Source organism: Macaca nemestrina, chromosome 6 (genome assembly GCF_043159975.1).
Source record: "Macaca nemestrina isolate mMacNem1 chromosome 6, mMacNem.hap1, whole genome shotgun sequence".
Taxonomy (NCBI): domain Eukaryota; kingdom Metazoa; phylum Chordata; class Mammalia; order Primates; family Cercopithecidae; genus Macaca; species Macaca nemestrina.
The window spans coordinates 40961649-40971312 of record NC_092130.1 but is presented as its reverse complement, the minus strand read 5'-3'; the positions used below and the strand labels follow the sequence as shown (position 1 = coordinate 40971312).

The 9664-nt window shown below is 46.7% G+C and overlaps 1 pseudogene; it reads right to left on the bottom strand.

Annotated features, from left to right (window-relative positions):
* Positions 1 to 7496: 7496 nt before the first annotated feature.
* Positions 7497 to 9656, bottom strand: LOC105467251 (nucleotide triphosphate diphosphatase NUDT15 pseudogene; annotated as a pseudogene).
* Between the last annotated feature and the right edge of the window lie 8 nt (positions 9657 to 9664).

Genomic DNA, 9664 nt, shown 5'->3' with positions numbered 1-9664 from the left:
ATTGGAGTGCAGTGCAAGATCTCTGCTCACTGCAGCCTCCGCCTCCCGGGTTCAAGCCATTTTCATGCCTCAACCTCCAGCGCAGCTGGGACTGCAGGCTCATGCCACCAAGTCTGGCTAATTTTTGTATTTTTAGTAGAGACAGAGTTTCACCATGTTGGCCAGGCTGGCCTCGAACTCCTGACCTCAAATGATCCTCCTGCGTTGGTCTCCCAAAGTGCTGGGATTACAGGCATGAGCCACCACGCCTAGCCCTTTTTTCTTTATTTTTTAAATATTTTATTATGAAGCAGTCACAAGAAAAGTTGGAAGTACATTACACAGAACTTTTTTCCCTGAACTGTTTCAGAGTAAATTGTCAACAGGATGCCCCATCACCCCGAATAGTTTAGTGTGTATTTCCTACAAGGGACAGTCTCCTACATAATCACAATACAGCCATCAAAATTAGGAAATTAACATAAATATATTAATATCATCTAATCTTCAGATCCTATTCAAATTTTGGCAGTTGTTTCAATAATGTTCTTTATAGCAAAAGGATCCTGTCCAGAATTACTCATTGAAAGTCTCTTCAGTCTCCTTCAATCTGGAATACCTCAGCCTTTCCTTGATTTTCATGACCTAAACATTTTTGAAGGTTATAGTCCAGTTATTTTATAGAAGGTCTCTTAATTTTGGTTTCTCTGATGTTTCCTCATGATAAGATTTAGGTTATCTATCTTGGCAGTGACGTCGAAGAAGCAATGTTGAGCCCCTCTCTTTGCATCCTATCAAATAATGCAAGATTTTTTTCCTTTTTTTTAAGAGACAGAGTCTCAGGGCTGGGTGTGATGGCTCACGCCTGTAATCCAGCACTTTAGGAGGCCAGGGAGGGAGGATTGCTTGAGCTCAGGAGTTTGAGACGAGCCTGGGCAACATGGCAAAACCCTGTCTCTGCTAAAAATAGAAAAATTAGCTAGGTTTGGCCATACCTGCCTGTAGTCCCAGCTACTCAGGAGGCTGGGATGGGGAGGATGGCTTGCACCTGGGAGGCAGAGGTTGCGGTGAGCCAAGATTGTGCCACTGCACTCCAGTCTGGATGACAGAGCCAGACCCTGACTCAAAAGAGAAAAAAAAGAGAGAAGGTTCTGGCTCTGTCACCCAGACTGGAGTGCAATGGCGCAATCTCACCTCACTGAAGCCTTGAACTCCTGGGCTCAAGTGACCCTCCTGCCTTAGCCTCCTGAATTGTTGGGATTACAGGCATGAGCCACAATGCTTGGCTCAATTTTTTTTTTTTTTTTCTGCGATGGAGTCTCATTCTGTCACCCAGGCTGGAGTGCAGTGGCATGATCTCAGCTCACTGCAACCTCCGCCTCTCAGGCTTAAGCAATTCTCCTGCCTCAGCCTCCTAAGTAGCTAGGATTGCAGGTGTACACCATCATGCCTGGCTAATTTTTGTGTTTTTAGTAGAGATGGTGTTTCACCATGTTGGCCAGGCTGGTCTCGAACTCTTGACCTAGTGATCTACCCGCCTCAGCCTCCCAAAGTGCTTGGATTACAGGTGTGAGCCACTGCGCCGGGCCCCGGCCCTGGCTCTATTTTTATTTTTATTATTATTATTTTTTTCAAGAACGAGTCTCACTATGTCACACAGGCTGGCCTCATACCCCTCGTACTCCTCATACTCCTCATACTCCTCCTGCCTCAGCCTCCTGAGTAGCTGGGACTACTGGTGCACACACCGCCCCTGGCGTGCATGATTTGGATTTGTTCCGTTATTGAGGAGGTTTGCTTTAATCATAAAGTGGTATCTGCCACTGTATGTTTCCTGTGGCTACTGTAACGAATTACCACAAACTGGTGGCTTAAAACAATAGACATTCAGACCTTTATTCTATCACAGTTCTAGGGGTTAGAAGTCAAAATTGAGGTGTCAGCTGCACCACAGTCGCTCCCAAGGCCCTAGGAGAGAATCATACTTTGTCTCCTTCAGCCTCTGGGGATTGTTGAGCATTCCTTGGTGTCCCTTGACTTGTAGTGCAGCATTATCACCTGCGCCTCCATCTTCACATCACTTCCTCTGTGTCTTCTCTTCTGGGTGTCTCTCAGAAGGACACTTGTCATTGAATTTAAGGCCTGTCTGGATAATCTAAGATGATCTCAAGATTTTTTTTTTCTTTTTTCCTTTTTTTTTTTTTTTTTTTTTTTTTGAGACAGAGTCTCGCTCTGTCGCCTAGACTGGAGTGCAGTGGCGCTCTGGCACAATCTCGGCTCACTGCAAGCTCCACCTCCTGGGTTCACCGCAGTCTCTTGCTTCAGCCACCCAAGTAGCTGGGACTACAGGTGCCCACCACCATGCCTGGCTAATTGTTTATATTTTTAGTAGAGACGGGGTTTCACTGTGTTAGCCAGGACAGTCTTGATCTCCTGACCTCATGATCTGCCCGCCTTGGCCTCCCAAAATGCTGGGATTACAGGCGTGAGCCACTACACCCGGCCCTTTTTTTTCTTTTGAGACAGGGTCTGGCTCTGTCACCCAGGCTGGAGTGCAGTGGTGAGATCTCGGCTCACTGCAACCTCTGCCTCTCAGGCTCAAGCAATCATCCCACCTCAGCCTCCCGAGTAGCTGGAACTACAGGCACACATCACTATACTCGGCTAATTTTTGTACTTTGTTTTGTTTTGTTTTGTAGAGATGGGGTTTTGCCATGTTGCCCAGGCTGGTCTTGAACTCCTGGGCTCAAGTGATCCACCTCCCTCGGCCTCCCAGAGTGCTGGGATTCTTAACTTAATTACATCTGCAAAGATTTGTTTTTTTTTTTTTTTCTTTTCAGACAGAGTCTTGTTCTCTTGTCCAGGCTGCTGGAGTACAGTGGCATGATCTCGGCTCACTACAACCTCCGCCTCCTGGGTTCAAGTGATTCTCCCGCCTCAGCCTCCTGAGTAGCTGGGATTACAGACACATGCCACCAAGCCTGGCTTATTTTTCTATTTTTAGTAGTGACAGGGTTTCACCATGTTGTCCAGGCTGGTCTCAAACTCCTGGCCTCAAGTGATCCACCCATCTCAGCCTCCCGAAGTGCTGGGATTACAGGCTTGAGCCACCGCGCCCGGCCTCCGGATACACCTTGTGCTTCACCTGCCCCAGCCCTGGAATCAGCGATTTCTTTAAGGGGCCTTCATTCCTTTTGGCGCAAATGGTATTTAGAAACTGAGGGCCGGGCACAGTGGCTCACGCCTGCAATCCCAACAATTTGGGAGACCTAGGCATGAGGATCAATTTAGCTCAGGAGTTTGAGATCAGCCTGGGCAACATAGTGAGATATCATCTGTACAAAAAAAAATTTTCAATTACCCAGGCATGGTGGTGTGAGCCTGTAGTCCCAGCTACTCAGAAAGCTGAGGTGGGAGGATCACTTGAGCCTGGGAGGTCGAGGCTGCAGTGAGCTGAGATCATGCCACTGCACTCCACCCTGGGCCACAGACCCTGTCTCAGAAAAAAAAAACAAATTTTTTCAAAGGAAAGAAACCGAGGTCTGAATTGTCAGTGTGCTCGTTGGTGCTAGCGGGTAGCGTCTCTAAGGCCCTTCTCTGACTGCCATGATTCTTAAATATTACTTATTAGATCACTCCCCTTGCAGTAACCAAGCTCCCATTTCTGTTCCCATTCCTTCCCCACCATGTGGATGCCTTCCTCACCCTCTCCCCCGTCCTCATTTGAAGTGCACAATTCAGTGGCTTTTTTTTTTTTTTTTTTTTTTTTGAGACAGTCTCCTCCCTCTATTGCCCAGGCTGGAGTGCAGCAGCGCAATCTCAGCTCACTGCAACCTCTGCCTCCCGGGTTCAAGCTATTCTGCCTCAGCTTCCTGAGTAGCTGGGATTACAGACATGTCACCAAGCCTGGCTAATTTTCGTATTTTTTAGTAGAGACAGGGTTTCACCATGTTGGCCAGGCTAGTCTCAAACTCCTGACCTCAGGTGATCCACCCACCTCGTGCTGGGATTACAGGCCTGAGTCACCACACCAGCCTCAGTGGTTTTTGTTTTTGTTTTTGTTTTTTGTCTTTGAGACGGAGTCTCTCTCTGTCGCCCAGACTGGAGTGCAGTGGTGTGATCTCAGCTCACTGCAAGCTCCACCTCCCGGGTTCACACCATTCTCCTGTCTCAGCCTCCCAAGTAGCTGGGACTATAGGCACCCGCCACCACACCCGGCTAATTTTTTGTATTTTTAGTAGAGACGGGGTTTCACCATATTAGCCAGGATGGTCTCAATCTCCTGACCTTGTGATCCGCCTGCCTCAGCCTCCCAAAGTGCTGGGATTACAAGCGTGAGCCACCGCACCCGGCTGCCTCAGTGGTTTGTATATATTTAGAGAGTTATTCACCCATCCCAAATAAAACCAATTTTATAACATTTCCATTACCCTAAAAAGAAACCTCACACTCCTTACAGACCTATAGCTTTTTACAAGGCTAGAAGTGGGGTGTGGTAGAGGAAAGCAGCCTTTGCTCCTTACTTACCCAACTCTAGCCCAGAGTTTCCAATGACCTCAAAAGTCAGCCACCTCTCAGACCTGCCCCGAGTCTATCATGGCAACCCTACGCTGGCCTGCTCAGGATGTTCCCACAGGCCCCTGTCCTTCAGCTCCCTCTGCAGACTCCTCAGCCTGCCTGCCTTTGGTGGCGATGGAGTGAAAGAAGGGTTGCTCTTTGCCTTCCTCTGGCCAGCAAAGCCACTTTCACCCTCCCCTGGAGAGGTGGAAAGGAAAAGTGACCCTAGTGTCTGGAGCTGGCTCAGGCGCCTCCCGCCCAGCACAGTGATGGTAGGGAGGACCCCAGAGTCTTTATTTTTGGTTGCAGGGCTTGAGCCTCAAAAGTCAGGGCATGTGTTCTCTATGACGTAAGAGCAGATTCTTGATCATTACAGCCCCCTCCAGCCAACCTAAGAGGCTCTGTGACAACAAAATCCAGAAAGACACAGTGGGAACAAGGCAGTGAGCATTCTGTCATGGCTCAGAAGTGCCCTCCCGCAAGTGAAGGACGCTCTGCTTGCTCTATGCTTCCAGGATTAAGAACAGATATGTATGTATTGTGGGGTGAGAAGGTACATTCCTCCAGGTTCCACTTGTATCAGCAAACTTTTGTTCTTTATTAGAAACCCTGCCGGGCGTGGTGGCTCACGCCTGTAATCCCTGCACTTTGGAAGGCTGAGTGGGCGGATCATGAGGTCAGGAGATCGAGACCATCCTGGCTAACATGGTGAAACCCTGTCTCTACTAAAAAAAAAAATACAAAAAATTAGCCAGGTGTGGTGGCGGGTGCCCACTGGGACTCCAGTAGTAGTCCCAGCTACTTGGGAGGTTGAGGCAGGAGAATGGCGTGGACCCGGGAGGCAGAGCTTGCAGTGAGCTGAGATCGCACCACTGCACTCCAGCCTGGGCCACAGAGCAAGACTCCATCTCAGAAAAAAAAAAAGAAAGAAAGAAACTCCCATGGTTCTCAAGGAATGAGACATGGTTCCTGGAATCACTTGAACCCAGGAGGTGGAGGTTGCAATGAGCTGAGATTTTGCCACTTCACTCCAGCCTGGGTGACAGAACGTGACTCAGTCTCAAAAAAACAAGAGACATGGTTCCTGGAAAAATGAGCCCCCACACACCTGTAACATAAGACAAAGTGTGACAAATGTTAGGAGCGTGTAAGAAACATTATGCTGTAAGGCTTAAGGAAAAGAAAGCAAGTTACTCAAGTAAAGGGCTGAAAAATTCATCCCTAGAGGAGGCTGCACTTGACCTAAGCTGTAACAGATGTTTAGGTTTAGATGGCAGGAATGGGCAGGCAGCTCACAGCAGTGGTAGGGAAGTGACACAGAAGGCTGGGGCTGTAGTCTGGTCCCAGAAGTTCCACCTCTCAGAAGCCCTTTAGGAGATAGATCCAGGATTAATGAGGGAGGGAAAGGAAAGAAGTAGTTATCAGAAGGATCCAAAACTGGGCTTTTGGACACAGGGACAGGCGCTCCAGTGGAGGTATCTGCCAGAGCAATGGCATATGTGTCTTGAGGAGGCAGGAGGTGAAAAGCAGTGGCCGAAGTTCAGGACCCATGGCAGACTCCAGATTCCCTCTGGCTGAAGTCTAAATGGACCAAGATGGGAAGCAGAGGATGAGCAGAGTCTTTGATCCCGTTGGGAGGGGCTCAGCCAGGGACTTCAAGGCCAGCCAGCAATAGGTCCCACTTACTTTGCAGATCAGGTCAGCAGCCCAAGGATCTGGGCTCAAGTGAATTTGGAGGTCTGAGTGGGGTCCCTGGATGTCAGGATGTGGGACAGCTTGGCTGAGAAACAGGGAACCAGGATGCTACATTCTGCTTCATCCTGGATCAAGACTCCAGCGGAGGGGAGTTCCCAGGGTGTCTCCAGCTCTCCAGACAGGACGGGAGGATGGTAAGTGCACAGCAACAGACAGAATGAGGGATGGTTGGTCCCACAGAGTCAGCTGGGGCTAAAAAAACCTGTCTCTAGAGAGAGGAGACATTGGTGGGCAGTTTTTGTGACTTGGACACATTAAAACACATACATACTCTCAAATGAAGTTGCCTTCAGGCAAATGCAAAGAAATATAGAGTTCATATTTATTTATTTATTTATTTATTTATTTATTTATTTATTTATTTTTGTTTTTTGAGATGGAGTCTCACTCTGTCGCCCAGGCTGGAGTGCAGTGGCCGGATCTCAGCTCACTGCAAGCTCCGCCTCCCGGGTTTACGCCATTCTCCTGCCTCAGCCTCCCGAGTAGCTGGGACTACAGGCGCCCACCACTTCGCCCGGCTAGTTTTTTGTATTTTTTAGTAGAGATGGGGTTTCACCATGTTAGCCAGGATGGTCTCGATCTCCTGACCTTGTGATCCGCCCGTCTCGGCCTCCCAAAGTGCTGGGATTACAGGCTTGAGCCACCGCGCCCGGCCTAGAATTCATATTTATAAAAACCAAAAGAAAAAAAGGGAAAACAATGCCTTGTGTGAGAATAATAAACATCAAATTCTATTACTATTTTTTTTTTGAGATGGGGTCTCCCTCTGTTGCACAGGCTGGAGTGTAGTGACACAAACATGGCTCATGGTCTTTGACCTCCTGTGCTCAGTGATCCTCCCACCTCAGCCTCCCAAGTAGCTGGGACTATGGGTATACACCACCACACCCAGTTCATTTTTTAAATTTCTCGTAGAGATAAGGTCTTACTATGTTGCCAAGACTGGTCTTGAACTCTTAGCCTCAAGTGATCCTCCTGCCTTGGCCTCCCAAAGTGTTGGGATTACAGGCATGGGTGACCACACCCGACCAATAAACATCAAATTCTATAAGAGGTTTATCCCTGTGGTGAGGAGGGGAGAGGTCAGGAAACGAGGGCTTCTGTTTTCATTGTAATATTAATATTTTAAAAATAAATGTGACAAACTGTTGATAGAAGACAGAGCTGGTGGTTGAGCCTTGGAGATTTAGAGACTTACTATGTATTTTTTTTAATTTCTTAAAATTTTTATTAATCATTTACAAGTAACAAAAACCCATTATGTATAAACGTAAATAACATTTTTGACAAATAGTTATTTTTATTTTTTTCACATATTAAAACCCACTAAAAACAACCATTTTTCTAACCAACAACAACAAAAATCATTAGTGAGAAGAGTACTGCTGCTTTACATTTCTCCAAATCTCTTCAATGTCTGATGACAGACAAAAGATGGATTCTCATATCTGCTTTTGCATTCAGCCTATTACAATATCACACCAGATAGCCTCTCAAAAACTCCTCTGCACACTCATGAAAAAATGAGTGAAAAAGATAAATGATGGCCGGGCGTGGTGGCTCACACCTGTAAGCATTTTGGGAGGCTGAGGTGGGCAGATCACTTGAGCTCCAGAGTTCCAGACCAGCCTGGCCAACATGGTGAAACCCCGTCTCCACCAAAAATACAAAAATTAGCCAGGTGTGGTAGTGGGTGCCTGTAATCCCAGCTACTCAGGAAGCTGAGGCAGGAGAATTGCTTGAACCCAGGAGGCGGAGGCTGCAATGAGCTGAGATCGTGCCACTGCAACAGAGCAAGACTCCTCAAATAAAAATAAGGAAAAACTATAAATGATGAAATGATGTCTAAGTGTTATAAAAACAGCTTTGACCTAGAATACCCTTAAAAGGCTCTCGAGGCCCCCCCCGACCACACTTTGAGAACCACTGCTCTAGACAAATCTCTTCATTTTACATATAAGGACCCTGGACCTCAGAGAGAGTAAGTGAGAAACTCAACAGCATACAGCCTGTTAATAGGAGGATACAGACATTAGGCGGTTTGTCTCACTTCTCTTGGTTTAGGTTCTCAATTGGAAACCTGGGAAATACACCCTAATGACCTGTCCTATTCCCTGTAAGTTGCAAAGATTGTCACAATGTATTTATTACCCTCTCCCCAACGTTTCTTTAATAAAAGAGGTAATCAACAAATTTGGTAAATTTTGCAACAGGCATACTGTGTTTGAACCTAAACTACAATATTTGAATTCAGGTCTCTATTTGAACAGAAACACTAAGGCAAATTCGACTGCATCCTACTCCATGCAAGCTAGTAATGACAAACTATACAGTAAATATCACAAGTAAATATGGAAAGCAGATTACCCATAATATCAGTATTTATCATATATTCTGTGCCTGAAATACAATTCAATGACATATTTCAGAAAAATTTTCTCAAGTACTGGCTGAAAGGGTGGTGGATACATTAAGAGACTGCAAATAAATTGGCGATCATAAGAACTTTTTTAGATAAAATGGAGTTGTTCTGAAATGTAGACATTTTTCATTCCCTAACCAGACCTTATTCTTGTGTTTTTAAAGAAAATCAAGAAATCTTCTTGGCCACCTAGAGATGATTTCCTTTGTATCCCACGAGATGGTTCAGATCTTCTTTAAATGGATCATAGTCTTGTTATTTTAAACAACGCAGTCCCCAGATAAGCTGGTCCAGAGGAGGAAATTCTTCTCAAGGAACTCACTCCCAACTTTCATTTTGTTCAGGTTCTACATTCTTTGGTTCTGAATCATGAGTCACATCCACTTCTCCTTTCATTAATATAATAACATAATGGTAATTCTCCTTCTCAGTGAAAATAATTCACAACTGAGGCAAAGCGAACATTTTTCAGGTGAAGAGCTGCTTCTTCCCAGGTTTCTCTTTGAGCACATTCTTCCCAGGTCTCACCGAACTCCAAATGACCTCCAGGGAGTTGGAAACTGCCGGCTCCAACCGAGCGAAAAGGGGGTTTCCTCTTCCCCAGGAGGACGCAACGCGGATGCTTGCAGCTGGTCACCACGATTCCAACTCTGGGCCGCCGCCCCCGCGGCTCTGCACTGTCAGTCACAGCGCGCGGAAGGACGCGCCTGGCAGCGGCAGGAAGTGACGCGCTTACCGCCCTTACTATGTATTTATTAAAGAGAGAATGTATCTGCAATTTCCATTGTGTTTGAAATATTGCATTTAGAAAGAAAAGATCAAAGGACAGTAACTCCAGGAAATCGGTTAAGGCGAGGAGCCAGCATGACTTGGTGGGGGCAGGTTGGGTCGGGGCTCTGGCCAGGCTTCTGGGATCTGGTGGAGGGTGGGTGGGCAGGCACATCCAGGCTC